General features: G+C 40.6%; 1 protein-coding gene and 1 long non-coding RNA gene across 3 annotated transcripts in view; one reads left to right on the forward strand and one right to left on the reverse strand.

Moving 5' to 3' along the window:
- TMEM63B (transmembrane protein 63B) overlaps positions 1 to 19,113 on the forward strand; it is a 108,300-nt gene that overhangs the window by 7,956 nt on the left and 81,231 nt on the right. The window lies entirely within an intron of this gene.
- LOC133383684 (uncharacterized) lies at positions 89 to 16,555 on the reverse strand. Of its 2 annotated transcripts, XR_009762371.1 has the most exons (4): positions 16,311 to 16,555; positions 15,093 to 15,181; positions 14,740 to 14,890; positions 89 to 290 (listed from the first exon to the last, which is right to left on the reverse strand). It is a non-coding gene; the product is annotated as an uncharacterized LOC133383684 (long non-coding RNA). The 2 variants fall into 2 exon arrangements; XR_009762370.1 differs by lacking the exon at positions 15,093 to 15,181.

Consider the following 19,113-nt stretch of genomic DNA (forward strand, 5'->3'; position numbering starts at 1 on the left):
ACTCGCCCCACCCCCATGCATGCTGCCACTTGGGCCCAGTGGTGTAGTCATTCAGGGTCTAAGGGCATCTTAGACCCCTTACCTTTTTGGGAGCAAGGTCCCAGCAGGGTCCTTATGTCTCCAGCATCCTATGAGCCAGTCAGCATGAAAGGGGAGTGTATTAGCCACTGAGAAGAGTCTTCTAACTTGTGTCCTTGTAGTTTTCTGCTGATTGGAGCCAATCTGAGGAGCTAACGGCACTCTTTTCACTACTTCAATAAGCCAAGTTGTGGAGAGTGAGAATTCTGTAACTACAGAATAAGAGACAGTGAATCCTCATGAAAGCATCCCATCTACATCAACAAGTATTTTGGGAGCAGCAGGAGATAAACATGTAGACACTGAATTCAGTAATTCATGCAATATTTCTGACAGTGAGAAAGGACAGTCAAATGGTGACAGTGATGGAGAAGCAGAAAGCAGTATTCAAGCCTGGCCAGATTAATCTTTGAAAATTGTATAATCTTAGAAGGGGGCAAGGCTGTGTCTATTATGAAGGGACCCTGCACTTCTGAATTTGTCACTACACTGCTGCTTGGGCCCCCTGGAAGCCATGCTGCTGCAGCCTCCAGCCACCTCTTCATTCTCACTCTTGGTGCTTACCCAGTTGTGGTGTTGTAATGGGTCAGGAGCTGAGCAGCTGTTTAGGAACCTAGGAAACTGCCTTATACTGAGCCAGATCATTGGTCCATCTAGCTCAGTATTGTCTACACTGACTGGCAGTGGCTCTCCAGGATTTCAAACAGCATTCTCTCCCAGCCCTGCCTGGAGATGCCGGGGATTGAAACTTGGACCTTCTGCAGATGCTCTACCACTGAGCTATGGCTCTTCACGTTTGACTCCCCAGCCCATTGCAAAGCCCATTGCTGGTGGGTAAGTCCACTTATGACAGGGTGTCTGGCTTCTTCCCCACCCCCTTGGGCAAGTAGGCTGCCTGTCAGTGTGTTGGAAAGCCGCACAACTGTTAGGCTTTTGCTGCACTACTAAGTAAGCCCCCTCACATGCAAGGGGGAGACTGAGGCTGGTGTTGCAACAGTGCTGGCCCTGGAGGGCCCAAGTGGTTGTGGGAACATTTGGAGGAGGGAGCTCACCAAGAGCACCCTTCCAAGGGCCAGTAACAAGTTTGAGCCAGGGCTGATTAGTAGATATAGCGCTCCATTATAGTGTTCTCCATTAAATCAAAAACTAATTTGGTTTTCATTAAATTATGCAAGAGAAGATCCATTGATAGCTGAAATAGTAGTAGTAAGGCAAGCTGACATTGCAAGTTGAATTGCCAATGTAGCCTGTAAAGGCTGCATGTTACAGCAAGCAGTACTTCCACTTGATGCAAGAACCCGATGTTGCACATTGCATGCTTGGTCTTTGACGGCAATATCTCCATGTGGCATGCGCTCAGTGAAATATAAACCATGTGTATGAAGCATAAAGCATCCAAAAATTATGCTATGTATTATTGTTTAACAGTTGCCATCTTGGGTTTTTTAGGTAGCTCCCTGATTGGGTGAAGGTTTAGTAATTCAGTGTCCATTAAAGAATACAATAGAGTTACTCATTACTCATTATTCACTCATTACTCTCCCAACACCAAGGTGTTGTTGTTGACATTTAAAGCCCTAAACAACTTGGAACAAGGATACCTGTTGTTGTTTACTAAATTAGTTCCCCACCCTTCCTCCCAGAAGGAGCCCACGGTGGCAAACAAGGGACAAAACTCTAAAAACATCTTTAAAACAAAAATCTTAAAAACAACTTTTTTAAAAAATTAAAAAACAATTCCAACACAGACACAGACTGGGATAAAGTCTCTTATCTTACTTAAAAGGCTTGCTGAAAGAGGAAGGTCTTTGATAGGTGCCGAAAAGATAGCACAGATGGTGCCTGTCTAATATTTAAGGGGAGGGAATTTCAAAGTTTCAGTGCCCAACACTAAAGGTCTGCTTCCTATGTTGTGCAGAACAGACCTCCTGATGAGATGGTATGTGCAGGAGGCCCTCACCTGCAGAACACAGTAATCGACTGGGTATATAAGGGGTAAGACAATCTTTCAGGTGACCTGGTCCCCAGCTGTATAGGGCTTTATACACCCAAACCAGCACCTAGCAGACCGCCCCCCTAGGTACAAACCAAGCCAATCTTTAAGAATATTCAAGGAGACCCTGTGGCCATTCTGTGACCAGTGGATCATCATTTGGTAACAGCAGGCCTTCTCAGTAATAGCACCTACTCTCTGGAAGGCCCCCTCCTAACAGTAATGACTTTTAATCGCCTCTTTAAAATGTATGTGTTTACCTAAGCTTTCCTGCACTCTTACATTTTATTTTTTTTTATTTTACACACAGCTCAGTTTCATTTATGACATATTTCATTTTCATCTTATTTTGATCTAGCTTTTGGGAGATTTTATTGAATGTTATATTTTTATTCTTTTTATGTAAACTGCTTAGAACAGGGGTAGCCAAAATAGTGCTGTCCAGATGTTGTTGGACTACAACTCTCATCATCCATGACCATTTGCCATGCAGGCTGGAGCTGCCACATTGTCTATCCCTGGCCTAGAGGTTTTTATTAAGCAGTATAAACATTTTATCAATAAATAAGTATGTTGCAGTTTCCCTCAGCCCCCTACCCCAGTTGTGCATGCACTGAGTGTGGATATCTGAGCCAGGGAAGCCTCCATACACCTGTTTTGCCAGGAGCTGGGGCTGTGATTATGCAGGATTCAATCTCCCGGAGAAGCCTATAAATGTATGTAGACTTCCCCAGTTCAGACTTCTACACCTAATGCACAGACATCAAGGATGGAGCCAGTAGAGTTAGCCTGCTGCCCCTTTCTGTGTGTGGACCACCTTCACTCAAGTAAAAAAAAAACAAAGGGGCTTTTTATTTATTTATTTATTTATTAAATTTATATCCCACCCCTCATCCCAAAAGGAGCCCAAGGCGGCAAACAAGCAATAAAACACTAACATCTATAACACTTCTTAAAAACAAAGCATTTTTAAAAAAACAAACTTTCAAAACAATTCCAGCACAGACACAGACTGGAATAAGGTCTCTATTTAAAAGGCTTGTTGAAAGAGGAAGGCCTTCAGTAGGCACCAGAAAGATAACAGAGAAGGCGACTGTCTAATATTTAAGGAGAGGGAATTCCAAAGGGTATGCGCCACAACACTACAACCTGTGGAATACACCCATTGAAATACAATGAGATGAAACACTATAGCTGGAACCCCAAGAGCTATGCATTTTAGTTCAATGTGCTGAAGGATGTATTTGGCTTAAACCCACTGAACTTTCAACTGTAATTTTTGGTATTGGGGGTGGGTCTGCTGTTAAAAACAAACAGTTAAAAATCTCACTGGATCCCACAGTTACAAATCCATATTATTATGTATGATAGGAGTGACTCAAAGGTTTTTCTTGATATTCTGGTCTGGTGTATGTAGAGCAGGGATGGGCAGATTTCAGGTTTGTTGGAACTTTCTTTTTTTCTAGAACCCCAAGATCTACCAACCAGAGCCAGGTGCAAAAAACATACAGTTAGAATGAATCAGTAGGGTGCTTTGAACATATTCTGAGACTAGGCTTTCTCCCTCCAGTACCACAGTAGCCTTTTTCACACAAAACACCATTCCTGGTTAGCTTTCTTTTCAGCAGCTCAACTCCAGTGGGGAGAAGTAATCTTCTTATTGCTGTTAAACAACTGGGAGTCAGAAACCCGTTTTGATGTACCACAAACCACCCAGAGATCTACCAGTAGATCCCAATCTACCTTCTGCCCACAGTGATGTAGAAGTTTGGATGCAGCCATGAGGCAACCAGCCTTTTAGGAATGTTTCCTCCTGATTTGGTTTGTGTGTGAAAATATATTTTTAAAAGTCCTAGGCCTTTGTTATACGGCACTCCCTAGGTATTTGCTAGGAATCCCACAACTTTGGGATTAAGTCTAACATTTAGAAACCAAGGGAAACTAGGATTCTGCCATTACTTTTTGTTGGGAACTTATGTTATACATTTAGTGATGTTTAGGCTAAAAGCATCACCTGGATGGCTACCTATCAGGGATGCAGTAGGAACAGATTTCTTGAATCATCAGGGGGTTGGACTAGATGACCTTTAACATCCTTTCCAACTCCATAAATCTCTTTTCTCTCCCTCTGCCTGTCCCCAATAAAACCAGTATTTGCAAGCAGGCCCCATTACAGCAAAGTGTGCTTGTGTTCTGAGAGACAATCCCCAATTTTAGGAAGCATCTGTTGTCTCTTCGTGCCTGTGGTATGCTAACTGTTCTTCGATAACATACAAAAGTTATACACTTCTGAAGAGCTCTGGGAAGAGATGCAAATGTCACAGTTATGTTTCTAGGAGGAGTTGGAAACTAGGAGGAAGAAGAATGTAGTAAAATCAGTTTCCTGTCTTTGATTCTGTAAGGCTGGAGGCAGGAAACTTCATAAAAATGGCACCGCAGGGAGCTTGGTAGAAGGCAGGACAGTGTGTGTTCTTTGCAGGTTTCCTGCAGGACAGGATAATTGCATTCAGCTTAGTCTTGTGGTTTGCTGGAAAAGCCACTGATGAATAGAGAGAGGGTATAAGTTAGCAGCCCCCCCCATTAGACATTGTTTAGATGTCTATGTTGATGTGTGTGCGTTGTTGCGTGAAACAGCATACGTTACGTTGGAGTTAAGTTGCTCAAGAAACTTCTCAGATGCATTAGATCAGGTTAAGAGTCTTTTATTAAGACATTATGGCTTAAGGCTTTAAGATCCCCCCCTCTAGGAGAGAAGTTCTCAGTTCAAAGACATTACACAGAAGACTCAGCTTAACACAGATAACTGCTAGAACTCTCCCAGTCTATCTTGATGCTGCCATGACAACGGCCTTGGCTATCCGTTCCCAGACTGGGCAAAGACATAACTTCTCTTAGCTACAGATTTCCACACTTTCAGACTTGATGGAAAAACACTCAGTGACAGTGTGGTTCAATGGTCAACAATCCCCCCTTTTTCCCATCATGTCTGTAATTCATTACAACAATTACAATAATACATTTCTACAATACATCTTGCAATACAGCTTACATTTCAGTACAGTTCAGAACATCTCTGCACATTTAGCTAAAACTTTATTCAATCAAACTTTGGCTGTACACATGTCAAATACAAAGTGTCAGGATCCATGTCCACCAGTTTATGCATTCCAGGACTGGTAATTACCCCCACAGTATATCTTTCTGGCGGTTTCCCTATGTTTACTCTTGTAGAACGTCTTAATGGCACTAGGGCTTCTGCTCTCTCTGCCCCCCCATCTGTGCTTGTGCTTGGCACAGCCTGCGCAGGAGATTCCATTTCCTCAGCCTTACGTTTCTTTGATCTTCGTTTCCCACAAATGAGCTCATTTAACGCATCTCTGAGAGGAATATGTGTGCCCTCCACCTTTATGTCTGGATTTGGCTTAAATGTTTGTGATTGTGTGTCATCTGACCCTGTAAGAATGACTGTTTCCCTTTGATCCCAAGGTTTTTCTGAGACTTTAATGCTTCTGCTCAGAATTAATTGCTGTGTTTCTGGACACCAAACTCTGAAATATGCATTCTGAAATCCCAAAACAAAACCTTGCAGTGCTCTGGGCGCAAGCTTGCCCCTCCCTTTTCCCTGTGGAATGTGGATCCAGCATCTTGCCCCGAATTTTTGAATGTGTTGTATTTTTGGTTTTCTGCCGGTGATTTTCTCATAAGGAGACATTCCAAGTGCACTGTGTAATACCCTGTTGTGAATATAATTCGCATAAAGAATTGCTTCTGCCCAGAAAGAATTCCCTAAACTGCAATCCATTAACATGGCTCTCATTGCCTCCTGCAGCACCCTGTTTTTTCTCTCTGCAGTTCCATTGGAAAACGGGCTGTATGGAGCAGTAAAATTCTGTTTTATTCCCTTACTCTCAAGGAAGTCACTCAATGCTTTACTCGTGAATTTCCCCCCCCCCCGGTCCGAGCGTATAGCCCCCACTGTGGTGCCATGTTGAGTTTCGATTCTCTTAATGAACAGTTTCAGCTTTTGCTCAGCTTCACTTTTATGCTTTAACAGAAAAACATGACAAAATCTTGAAAAATCATCCACCAGTACCATGAAGAATTTCGCACCTCCACGTGAAGCATTTATTGGCCCTGATAAATCAGCATGAACTGGCTGGTAGGGAGCTGTTGTGGTTCTTTCAGCCAATAGTCATTTTAGCTTTATGACATGCATCACAATCCATTAACTGTCCACAGTCTCTTAAACGCATGTCTTCACTGTACATTGGGGTTTTCTTAATCGTGTCAAGGTTTGCATGCCCCAGCCTTTGATGCCATTCATGGACGCAGCCCTGATGTACCTGTGCCTCAGCATTTAACACAGCACACCCTGCTTGACTGCTCTTTATTACAAACTGTGAATCATTAAGGCTTCCCTGCAAACACACTTGATCTCCCCTCATTACATAACATTTGTCTTTGTGGAACAATACAGAAAAATCACAACTCACCAGTTTTCTGACTGACAAAATGTTATGAGCTAATTCTGGAACAAACAAACATTCTGAAAGTATTCCCAGTTTATCAAATCTCACCAGTCCTCGGGCTTCCACGCTCTTTTGCGATCCATCAGCTAGTTGCACAAAATCCTGCACGTCTTCTGAAGTGTAAAACAAACTTCTGTCTTTGATTAATATATGGCTTGCCCCGCTGTCAACAATCCAGTTAACAGGTGCTAAATCTTGAGACTTCTGTTTACAAACAAAGTTCACATTTCCCTGCTTCAAGCCTGCGTCCCTGGAGTTTCGCTTGACTGCACAGTCTTTCTGGAGATGCCCACGAGCCCCACAGGCATAACAAGCCTTCAGCCATTGCTGTTCTTGCTTGTTTTCCTGTCTGCTGCTGCTTTCTTCTTTCAGCTTGGCTCTTTGCTTTTCCTCAGCACTTTTCGCCTCTTGTCTCCGCTGCCATTCCTGGGTCAGCTTTTCCTCAATAAACGCAACGTTCAGACCTCCGTCAGGCATGGCTTCGAAAGCCATGACCATATTATTCCAAGTCCCATCGAGTGAAGCCAGGATCAAATAGGTCTTCTGAAGTTCAGAGTGCTCGACGCCTCGGTCCGTCAGCTCAGCAAACAAACATCTGAATTCCGTGAGATGCTCACTCATTTCGCACTCACCCGTGAAGCGCATCTGGTAAAGCTTCCGTGCCAAACACAATCTAGATCCCGCAGTCTGTTGCACATGAATGCCTTCCAACATGTCCCACGTCTGTTTGGCGTTTGTAACATCTCTCACGTGTAGAAGTTGAGAGTCTGATAGAGCCAGAAGTATAAAAGCTTGCGCCTTCTGATCTCTACGCATCCAGGCCGCGGTCAGTACTGCCGGAGTGGGTCCATCTATAATGTCCCATAAATCCTCTTTTATCAGCAAAGCCAGCATCCTCGGCTTCCAGCTGCCATAATTCTTTTCCGTCAATCTTTCCATTGGCAAGCCTCCCCCAGACAGGTTTACAGCCATGTTGCTCACCTCTGTCTGGTACAATCAATCAAGCTGCCCTCTGGAACTCCATCTGCCTTTCAGACCAGCAACTTACTCTTGTGTAACGCGCTGTGGATCTGGGCCCATAACCCCTGTTGATGTGTGTGCGTTGTTGCATGAAACAGCATACGTTATGTTGGAGTTAAGTTGCTCAAGAAACTTCTCAGATGCATTAGATCAGGTTAAGAGTCTTTTATTAAGACATTATGGCTTAAGGCTTTAAGATCCCCCCCTCTAGGAGAGAAGTTCTCAGTTCAAAGACATTACACAGAAGACTCAGCTCAACACAGATAACTGCTAGAACTCTCCCAGTCTATCTTGATGCTGCCATGACAACGGCCTTGGCTATCCGTTCCCAGACTGGGCAAAGACATAACTTCTCTTAGCTACAGATTTCCACACTTTCAGACTTGATGGAAAAACACTCAGTGACAGTGTGGTTCAATGGTCAACAGTCTAACCTACCCAATCCTAAGGACAGGTGACAACGCTTTATGAGTAACAGTAATGAGGCCCTTAGTGATACCTTAGCTGAACTATGTCTGATCTGGTACCATTAGTGTGATACTCCTATCCTGCATAATGCATGACAATTAGCCCTGATGTGGTGGGATAGCATTACTTCCAGAAGAATAGCCATATTTCTGTTTGCTGATTCTTAAAAATAAATAAATAAATAAATAAATAAATAAATAATCTGAGAGATGTGCATTTTAGTGCTGGAAAGCAGAAGCATGCAGCCTTCAAATTTTTTAAAAAATGGAGGAGGGGAGAACAGGAATGAAGCAAAAGGTTCACAAGACAACCAACATATTTTCGTAGGGAGTTTGTAACTTTGCTTGTGTTCACCATTTTTCTGGGGTGAGGAATGTATGACCATGTTTGGGCATGAGATCTTGGCTTTAAAAGCGGCAATATATGTGAGCCTTTTGCCCATACGCACAGCTTTTTTTGCTTCTCCCTTTTCGTAAGCCACAATTAACCCTGGGAGCCTCTACTTAACCAAAGCTGACTTTTGTGTTATGCCACACACTCCATGGTAGCCATTTTGTGTTACACCACACCCTATGGCAGCCATGTTGTGAATGGTGCCCCTAGCACTCTCTCAACATTTGAAATGTGCCCTGCTGTACACTCAGCAATCAGGGGAAGGGCTTTTACTGTGGTGCACCTTTCTTACGTATGGAACCACCTCCCCTTTGAGCTTAGGCAGGTATCAACATTGATGCCATTTTGACACCTACTAAAAACATGTTTATGTTCCCCGGCCTTTGTTGGTATTAAATTCCAGCAGGCTATATTTTAATTTATCAGCTGTATTTTTTTTAAAAAACTGCATTGATTTTAATGTGGATGTTCCTAAAATTTGTTGTGCACCGCCTTGAGACTCATGTGGTAGGCATTATAAATATGTTTCAATAAATAAATAAATACCTTCCCCTCTCTCCTCCTGTTCTGACTGGGGCTTATGGGAGTTGCAGACCAAAAGATATAGAGGGCACCAGGTTGGGGAAGCCTGCCTGCCAGTATATTGAAAATTATACAGAGTAATATTTGCAGACTGGACAACCCACATGATCCTTGGCACAAAGATGCTCAGTACAATGTTTTTCTTCTTATCATTTATTCTCCTGTTGACTGTTCTAGGGCTCTCTCTCCATGCTTCTGCACTCTTTCTTCTCCTTTCCCTGTAATCTTTATATGACCTGTTCAGGTTGTTACAGGGCTACAACTGAACTGAATGAATAACAGATTATTATTATTTTTTTCATTCAGAACTCATTCATTTGAACTTTGATTGATTTTCACATCTGAAATAAATGGAACTCTTTTTTAACTTTCCCCCGTTTTAGACATTAATGCACACCTAATTTTTAAATGGAACATGTATTCTATTTGCTATAGTTCTTATTTTACAGATGCAAAGAGCAGGTTAAGCAAAACTTATAAGGTTGTCCTCAGCCTCAAATATGCCATAGCATTGCCTTTAATTTGTTTATTACATTTATATCCTGCCCTTCCTCCCAAAGGAGCCCAGAGTGGATAACTTAGGGTCTCTGCAGAGAGTGGAGACTTGAACAATCAATGTGATGAAAGATTAGTCAAGTGCCCCGGATATCCTTGAATTAAAACACCAGATAATTACATCTTCTAATCCCTTAACTTCTTACCAATATTTTCAACAGCTACTAACTATGCTACGTTCATTATTATTAACCACTTCGAAAACTAAGAGACACGGAAAAACTCTTAACTCTAAATCATGGTTTGACAAGGAATGCGTAGAAGGGAAAAAGTCATTAATAATTAAATTTAAGACCTATAAGCTGACTCGCAACCCAGATACGCTCCAAGCATATTGTAAGGAGAAGAAATTATATCAACAATTGTTAAAACAAAAAAAGATAACAAGCCTTCACGAAATTTGGCACCGCCTCTCAAACGCGTCACGATTGAAGAATTCTAAACTGTTCTGGGAAATCATTGCAAATAATTGGCCAAAACCTTATTTTAGTATGGACTGCTATGTGCAACCGAGAGCCTGGGAGGAACATTTCCTTAAGCTACTTGGACAGGAGGTAAATTCTGTAGCCCCTAAAGATCTACCAACTGATATCCCCGAATGGGATCCGGTTGGCCCCAATGAAATCATTGAACTTATAGCCAAATTGAAATCTAATAAGGCCCCAGGTTCTGACAGTATCCCAGCCGAAGTGTTCAAATCGAATGTTCAATGGTGGGCCCCTTTATTGGCGACATTATTCTCACACATTGACCATTCAATGCTAATACCTAGAGATTGGGGAACAGCTATAATTATCCCAATTCATAAAAAGGGCCCGCTTAATTATCCTGCCAACTTTAGACCAATCAGTTTACTGAATATTGTCAGTAAACTTTACTCTGCACACCTTTATCAGAAATTGAGTGCTTGGGTCGAATTGAACGATATCTTAGCCCCTGAACAAGCAGGCTTCCGTGCGGGTCGTTCAACCCTGGACCACGCATTAGTCCTCCAACATTTCGTGAATAAATACAAGGGTAGAAATGGAAATTCTTTGTATACTGCATTCATTGATTTAAAAACAGCTTTCGATACCATCTCGAGGGAAAGACTCTGGCATAAACTTGCTAGCCTTAATATTGACATCCGTTTATTGACGCTAATTCGGGGCCTTTACGACAATACTTACTTGCGTGTTCGTTGCAACCATATGGGTCAGTTGAGTAATCCCATTCCTACCTATAAGGGGGTAAAACAGGGTTGCATCTTGGCCCCTTTATTGTTTAATATCTACATTAATTCTGTCGTCCATCAGATGTATCCGATTGTTTCACACTCCCCTAAATTGGCAGAAATCTCAAGACCTATTCTGTTATATGCCGATGACATTCTGCTTATGTCTAGAACTTCGGTAGGATTGAGACGCTTGTTGGCTAGGGTGGCTACTTTCTGTTCTGCTGAATCTTTAACGATCAACCATGGGAAAACTAAGATAATGATATTTACTAACAAAAGAGTTAACCATGCTTGGAGAATCAATGGCTATTCCATTGACCAGGTTAAAGCATTCAAATATTTAGGAATGACTTTTCAGTCCAGCGGCTCATGGTCTCTACACATGAAGTCCGCCATTCTAAACGCAAAAAGAACCACGAAAGCATTATTATCTTTTTACTATACTAAAGGGGGACAGCTCCCTATACCAGCTATCAATATCTTTAGAGTTAAAATAATTCCTCAATTACTGTATGGTTCTCAAGTCACAACCTCTACAAACTTTGAACAATTGGAAGCTGTTCAAAATTATTTTCTCAGATCAATATTTGCAGTTCCTACCTGTGTCCCTAGCTTCATTCTGCGAATGGAAGCGGGACTATCGTCACTAGAAGCCCGAATCTGGTGTTTGAGAATTAGTACTTGGCTTAAACTGCTATTCAACCCCATAGGATTTACATCCTATGTCCTGCAGGACCATTTCCCCTCATCATGGCAATCGATGATTATAAAAAAGATAACAGCCTTGGGATACTCTGTTCCTGCTATTTTAGCCATGGGCTTTGTAAAAGCCAAAGAACAAATTCTCCAGAGAGTCAAAGATGTGGATCTCCAACAGCATTTTGCTTTGATTAGAAAACAGATATTTAACACCAATCCCCAACAACCAATGTCGTATCTTTCTAATTTATCCATACCTAAATATCGGAAGGCATTTGTGTGGGCAAGGTTAAACTGCCTACCAAATGCGGTATTGATAGGCAGATATAATAAAACACCCTATAGTGAACGAACATGCCCTTGCAATGCTGGAGAGGTTGAATCACTAATCCATGTCTTCTTGTACTGTCCTTTATATCATGACTCTAGACACCGTCTGATTAAGCCTCTAATTACTTCCTTCCCAGGAAGAAGTGAGGACTTTTATGTCAAATATCTCCTTGCTGACCATTCTGTTAATATTACGCAATCTGTAGCAAAATTCTGTACTACAAGTATTTCCATTAGGAGAAATTTAACCATGTCCATTTAAGTGGAAAGAAATCTGAATGTCCTCTCTGTGTACCTAACGTTATTAAAATTAAATACCTCTGACCCTCATCTAAATGGCTAATGCATAAGGTAACTAAATTTGTGATGTATTATTTTTATATTAAGTCTTTCTCTTCCATTTTATTGACACAAATGTTTTAACTTTTCTATGTATGTATGTTTTATAACTGTTTTATTGGTCTATGACCGTAATAAATATATCCATCCATCCATCCATAGCATAAATAATGTTTGCCAGCAAAGCCCAAATGAATATGAGAAAGTATTGATACATGTGACATTTTAGCAAACACACACACACACCAGATTCTTGTCATAGTGGCATTTTATATAACCAAAGAGGATCTTGGAATAGATCTGATGACATAAGAAAACATGAGTTTATATATGTCTGTCTATAGCAACTGAACAACAACAATGTTGAGCATTCCACATAGGTCTAGGTTCCTTTCCTCCCTCCCAAAAAATTAAATATGTCACAATACATAACTTAAATCTCAATGAATCGAAAAGATCTTTCTATAAAATTTCTAACAATTATCAGTGCATCTCCGATTTTATGCAAATATATAATTCATAGTTAGAGAGTCTGCATAATTATGAGTAATAATTAATTTTACATATAGCTAAACAACTCTGTGATTATTTCAACCATTAAATATTACCACTATAGTCCTCTGGTTTTACTAAGAAACATCATTTTACTTCCCGTATCACTTCCAATATTTCTCTCCTGATGGGATTGTATCCAGCATTGTCCATGCACAAGCAGAACAGACCACCCTGCAGGGACCCCAAAAAGACCTATGTTCCAGGGTCTTGGGGGATGATTTTGGGGGCATGTGGGGAGCCGCAGGGTGAAGAAGAGAAAGAAGTCCCACTGTGCTAGCAGAAGGTCACTCACACAACATCTAGTCCAGCATCCTGTTCTCAGAGTGGTCATCCAGATGCCCATGGGAAGCCCACAAGCCAGACCTGAGCACAAGGGCACTCTTCCCTCCTGCAGTTTCCAGCAACTGGTTTGCAGAAACATGCTGCCTCCAACTGTGGAGACAGATCATAGCCATCATGGCTAGTAACCTTTAATACCCTTTTCCTCCATGAATTTGTCTAATCCTCTTTGAAAGCCATCCACGTTGGTGGCCATCACTGCCTCTTGTGGGAGTGAATTCCATAGTTTAACTATACACTGTGTGAAGAAATACTTTCTTTTGACTGTCCTGAATCTTCCAACATTCAGCTTTGTTGGATGCCCATGAGTTCTAGTGTTTATAAGAGAGGGAGAAAAATGTTTCTCTATCCATTTTCTCCATGCCATGAATAATTTTATACATTTCTATCATGTCACCACTTGTTCTCCTGTTCTCTAAACTAAAAAGCTCCAAATGCTGCGACCTTTCCTCATAAGGGAGTCTCTCCATTCTCTTGATCATTTTGATTGCTTTTTGTGAATCTTTTCCAACTCTACAATGTCTTTTTAGAGGTGAGGAGACCAGAACTGAAAGTTCCAAATGTGATCACACCATAGATTAATATGGATTAGTGTAATGGCATTATGATACCGGTAATTTTATTTTCAATACAATTACTAATGATCCCTAGCATGGAATTTACCTTTTTCACAGCTGCTGCACACTGGGTCAACATCTTAATTAAACTGTCCCGTGATGAACCCAAGGTCTAATTCCTGGTTAGTCACCGCCAGTTCAGACCCAATGAGCATATATGTGAAATTAATATTTTTTCCTGTTATATCTGCTATTTTGTTCTCTCTCTCTCGTGTGTGTGTGTATATACACAAATAATACATATACATACACATACTATTTTGATTGTATGCTACTCTGACCTCTTTAGAGATGAAGAGCAGGACATAAGCAAGTAATTTTAAAACAAAATTGTGTGCCTATGCATGCATGTACACACAGACATACACAAGCACGCACAAAATGTGTGCTCAGTCACAACAAATGAGAAGAAACTGAGTTGAAACAAAGTGGGTGTAGCCTAGAAAAGTTGCAGTAACATTTGACCTGCTTTTTTAAAAAAGTTTGCTCTTTGATTACAGAGGAGATCGGCTTGCTCAGCACTGAAGGTCATACCAAAAATATTTTATGAGCAAGAGATCTGCGGTGAATTTGCATTATTTGGCTGCATGCAAATGACAGAACCTACATATAATAGTCACAAAGGTTGTTTACAATTGGCATGATAATCATTTATTTATTTGGCCTCTTCTACAGCAGTGTCTCAAGGCGATTTAAATCATAGAATAGAAAAAGATAGAAAATAGTTAGAATTGTAGACTAAAAGTGATTGTGCATAACTTCAGTACAATAAAAATCTTAGAATATCACTACAAACATTTGTAATCTGCAACATTCTTGTTGGGAAGAACCTGTATCAGTAAAATATTTAAATCTTATCTTAGAAATCTTGAATGCTAGAAAATAATTAATTGAATTTTAAATTTATTTTCTCCATGGGTTTCAGACTTTCTCTCCATCCACTCACGAACCCCTGTCACATTTTTGGAATGTATCCTTACAACCTGGAGATTACAAACTTTGTCTAATGACAGATGGAATTCTTACCATTTTCTTAAGCATCTTCAAGTTGCACAAATGCTGTGCACAGGTTGTACATTGCCCTTCTAAGCTTCTCAGGTGCAATATCTAACAGAATTCAAGGGCTTTAATAGCTGTGTAGAAATGATAATTTTGTCACATTCTACTTCTGCCAGTTCTGCAGGAAAAAAGACAAAGTTGCAGCTGCTGAAATTCTGTATGCAGCCATTAATGACACAGGAGTTAATCTGGTGAGTCAGTAATTATGTCCCTCCTAGCTTCAGGTCTCATCAGAAAATGTCTCCTAGTGTCTCATGTAGTTTGGCAACTTTGCTGCTGGAGAGACAGCACTTTTCACTTGAGTTATGTGGTGCTCTTACGTGCGTATATTCAGCTGGTTTGGGCACAGGTGTTTATCTTGAACAACATGTGGTTCTCATTCCATTTGGCAGCTATTGACAATCTGGCACTGGAGAGGCAAAGAGGGGGAGAAATTATGTGTTCTGTCTCTGGAAGGTCTGTTGAAATGAAAGACTCTTCTAATCAGTGCCCCCAGACATCAGTAAATAGCCCTGCAACCCCTTGTGACTAATCAGAAAAATGCCTCAGCCACAGCAAGATGTAATTAAGATGACTCAGGAACATGTCACATGCACAGTTTCTGTGTCTGTAGCCAAACAATGGAGACTCCCCCACCTTGGGCAATTTGTCCTACTTCCTGCTTGCCCTTGTACTTAAGAAGTTTTGGCTAACATTTCATCTAACTCTTATCTCCCAGAAATGTTTTTAAAAATCCTGGTAGACTTTTATTTCTCAGCCACGAGTAGCAGTTTTACTCTTTCTACTTTATGTACATGACGACTTTTAAAATAACCATCCTAACAATGAAAGAGTCCCCAAACCCCATCTAACTCAACCTTTAGCCCTAATTTTGCCTCCTTGTAGTTTTAAAGCAGAGCATTATTCTTATTCTCAGTAGACAGGCTGAACAACTATATCCTCTTAAATAGCCAGTCAGAAATCCCCATCCCCCTTGTCTATCTTTTTTTCTTGGTTATTTCCAATGGGTTCCTTTTTCTAATAGGCCCATTTCACTCAGTTGTCCTCAGGAACACTGAAATACATGCTTGAAGCCCTTTAAACAGCTCCCATCACAAGGATTTGCTGAAGTGCTAATGGACAAACTGTAAAGGAGAACATGTTGTTTTTGTATATATTGTATCTGAGATTATCTTAAGTTCCTCATGATGTTTCCCTCCCTTTTTTAGGTATGGAAAGATAGGATACTATCTTAAGGATTCATGTGCAGTTCAGTGGTGAGCTAGTAGTCCTGGAGCTTTAACTCTCCTTAACTCATTTTAACTCTTATGATTCCTTTAACCCAGGGATGGGGAACCTGTGGCCAGACGTAGTCCAACAACACCTGGAGGACAACAGGTTCCCCACCCCAACTTACTGCTTCCCCCTTTGTGTGGTATCTATGGTAAGCTTTAGGATTTTGTGCAGGGCATACAATGTGTGTGTTTCTCCGCTTCCTCATTAATCAAACAAATTATGTCAGCATCTGTTTCATAGTCACATAGAACAGGGTCTCTTACCGATGGTGGTGGTGGTGGTTTAACTCTGTGTAGGACAGTATGGTGATCCTCATCAACTGTTATAGAGGAGGACTGCATTTGTATTTCTCTTGATCTGCTCTGGAAGCCTTTTCGGTTGAAGAGTGGGTTTTAATAAGCCAGTAGTGATTTTTCAGCCATATTTGTTTTTTCTAATGTGGTGGTTTCTCACTCGTGTTTTGTGGGTGTGTCCCTATCAGTTTGGTAGCTCTTCTCTGAATCTCCTTTTATTAACATGTGCAAATTTGAGATAAGGGAGGCTGTCAACATGAATAGAGTAAAACACTGCTGTTGCTTTTTGCATCTTGTATACATTCTTTCTCCTAAGCCAGTACAAATGTGGCAATTGTTGCAACAGTTTTACATTGCTGAGTCATGGTCAGTTGTTCATTAGATATCCTTTCAAGTCTGACTTGGATCAGCCCTAAACTATTTATTAATGATTATGTTCAGAGTGTAGGTTTTAATTGATTGAGTTTGATTGATTGAAAAAAAATCCATGTTATGTTACAATATATTCTGACTCTTACTTCTTCACTTCATGACAATAATATGTGGGGCTGTGCAATGAGTACCTTACTAAAGATGTCTTTATGCTTTCTGCAATCCTAATAGTTGTTAACCCTGATAAAAGAGATGGGTTCATTTGGTATGACCTGTGTTGCTATTATATGCATGCTCGCTCAGTGGAAGAGCATATGCTTTGCATCCAGATCCAGTCCCTAGCATCTACACCAGCATTAAAAGCTAAAGGGCCAAGCAATAATAAAACATCTACCCAGCCCAGAATACAAAATCCAGTTTTCCAGTTCAGCTATTTCACTGAGCAGTGTAGCAAAAAGCATATGTCACATATTAGGTGTCTGCAGGGTTGGCCTAAGACATATTGCTGCCTAAGGCAGAGCAGCAAATATCATCCCCTCCCAACAAAGTCGAGAGGCTAAGTACCTAAGCAAGAGTATCCACAGAATTTTTTGTGGGGGACAGTGGAAGTTCTATGAATTGTTACTATAGGTCATTGGCAACCCACTCCACCCACCATTACATTCAGGATTCAAGGGGGAAAGCACCCCCTTGCCACCCCCTGTGGACATGGTTGTACCTAAGGCCAGCCAAGTTATTTTGTTTTTACCAGAGACAACTGCACAACAATCTGTCCTCATCTCTAATTGTAAACATACAGTAGTAGTAGTAATAGTAGTGATGTAATTTCAGTTATCATCATCATCAACATTGGTGTCCTTTTATGATACCCAAAATCAGCAACGACCTCACTTAGGTGCCTGAAACAATTTGTCAGAGCCTTTCTAAAGAACTGGGGTATGGTAGCCTTCTGAAGGCTGACAGGCAACAAATTCCAAAGCCACCACTGAAAAGGCCCTTTTATTGGTGCTGGGCATCAGGTTCTTCTGTCCCCTCCCCCATCATTTGCAACATGGAGATAATGATCAACCTACATCCATTATAATAATTATAGCAATTATACATTATATATTAGTAGTACGATACTATATTATTAATATATATTATTGGCTTTGAATATTCTAAAATGCTATGTTAATTGCTATTTTTTCTCTCGGTGGTCTTAAATGCAAACTCTCTCAGAGACAGTTAAATGAAACTGATGTGATCCCATTTTAGTTAGTGGTCAAGAAGCCAGTATAAATAAATAACCTAAATCAGATCCTACAATTTTGCTGTCTGTGGACATGTCTGCACTGCAGGGTAAATGCGTTTTTTGTGGGATTCTGGAGTGTTGTTAGCTTAAAGCTCTTTCATTAGGGGTGCACCCTCTATCTGTATGTAGTTGGGCTTCCAAGACAACAAGGCTCTGGGTATGGGTTGCTTGTTTTGTCGTTTCCACATCCTGGCACACATGCACACTACTGTATTCTGTGGATTCTTCCTTGTTTAATCACTGGCAAAATTTACACACTGATGACTAGAACTGGCCTTGGACATTTTGCTACCCTAAATAGTACCTTGCAGCAGAAGAAATTGAACAGAGAGTTGCTGACGCATAGTTGCATGGAAGCTACCAATGAAAATCAGATGGTTTTTATTTATTTATCATTTTGTGTATTTAAACCCATAAATCCAGAGGGACATGTACAAAAGGCATAGTTACATTGCATCTAAGTCAGTGCTTTCCAAACTTCTTTCTCCATGGACCACTTGAAAATTGCTGATGGTCTTGGTGGACCACTTAATGATGTTTCTCTGTGTTGTAGCCATTGTAATGAGTTGTGGTAGCTACTGTATGATTTTAGATGTATTTTTATTGCTTCTTTTATTTCTTGTTTTGCATTTTATTGTATTACAATTTTCATTCCATAGAATTCAAATAAACTACTATAAAACAGAATACAAGAAATGAGAGGCAATAAAATACAATTAAAAATCAATATGAATATTTAATGTGGACATGCTATGGACCACCTGAATAAAGCTTACGGGCCACCAGTGGTCCACAAGCAGCAGTTTGAAAGTATTCCAATTCCTCTTGTATGCAGTCCCTGCTTGTAAAAATGTGTGTGAACTATTTGTTTTTCCTGTGAAGAGAATTTGAGAGAGAATGTCTGTTCCCTGATGGGCTTTTAAAGAATGTAATGAAAAGATGTCTTAATTAATGTAATGGTCATTTCTGATGAGCTGTCCTAAGAACTGTCAGTTTGAATCTTTTGCTGGAAATTCTGCAAATGGTGTCGCAGAAGAAAACAGACCTTGCATCTCCCTTATTAATCCAGATATTTTGAAGCATGTATGTAGAGACCTCAAAAAGATG

Source organism: Rhineura floridana, chromosome 4 (genome assembly GCF_030035675.1).
Source record: "Rhineura floridana isolate rRhiFlo1 chromosome 4, rRhiFlo1.hap2, whole genome shotgun sequence".
NCBI lineage: Eukaryota > Metazoa > Chordata > Lepidosauria > Squamata > Rhineuridae > Rhineura > Rhineura floridana.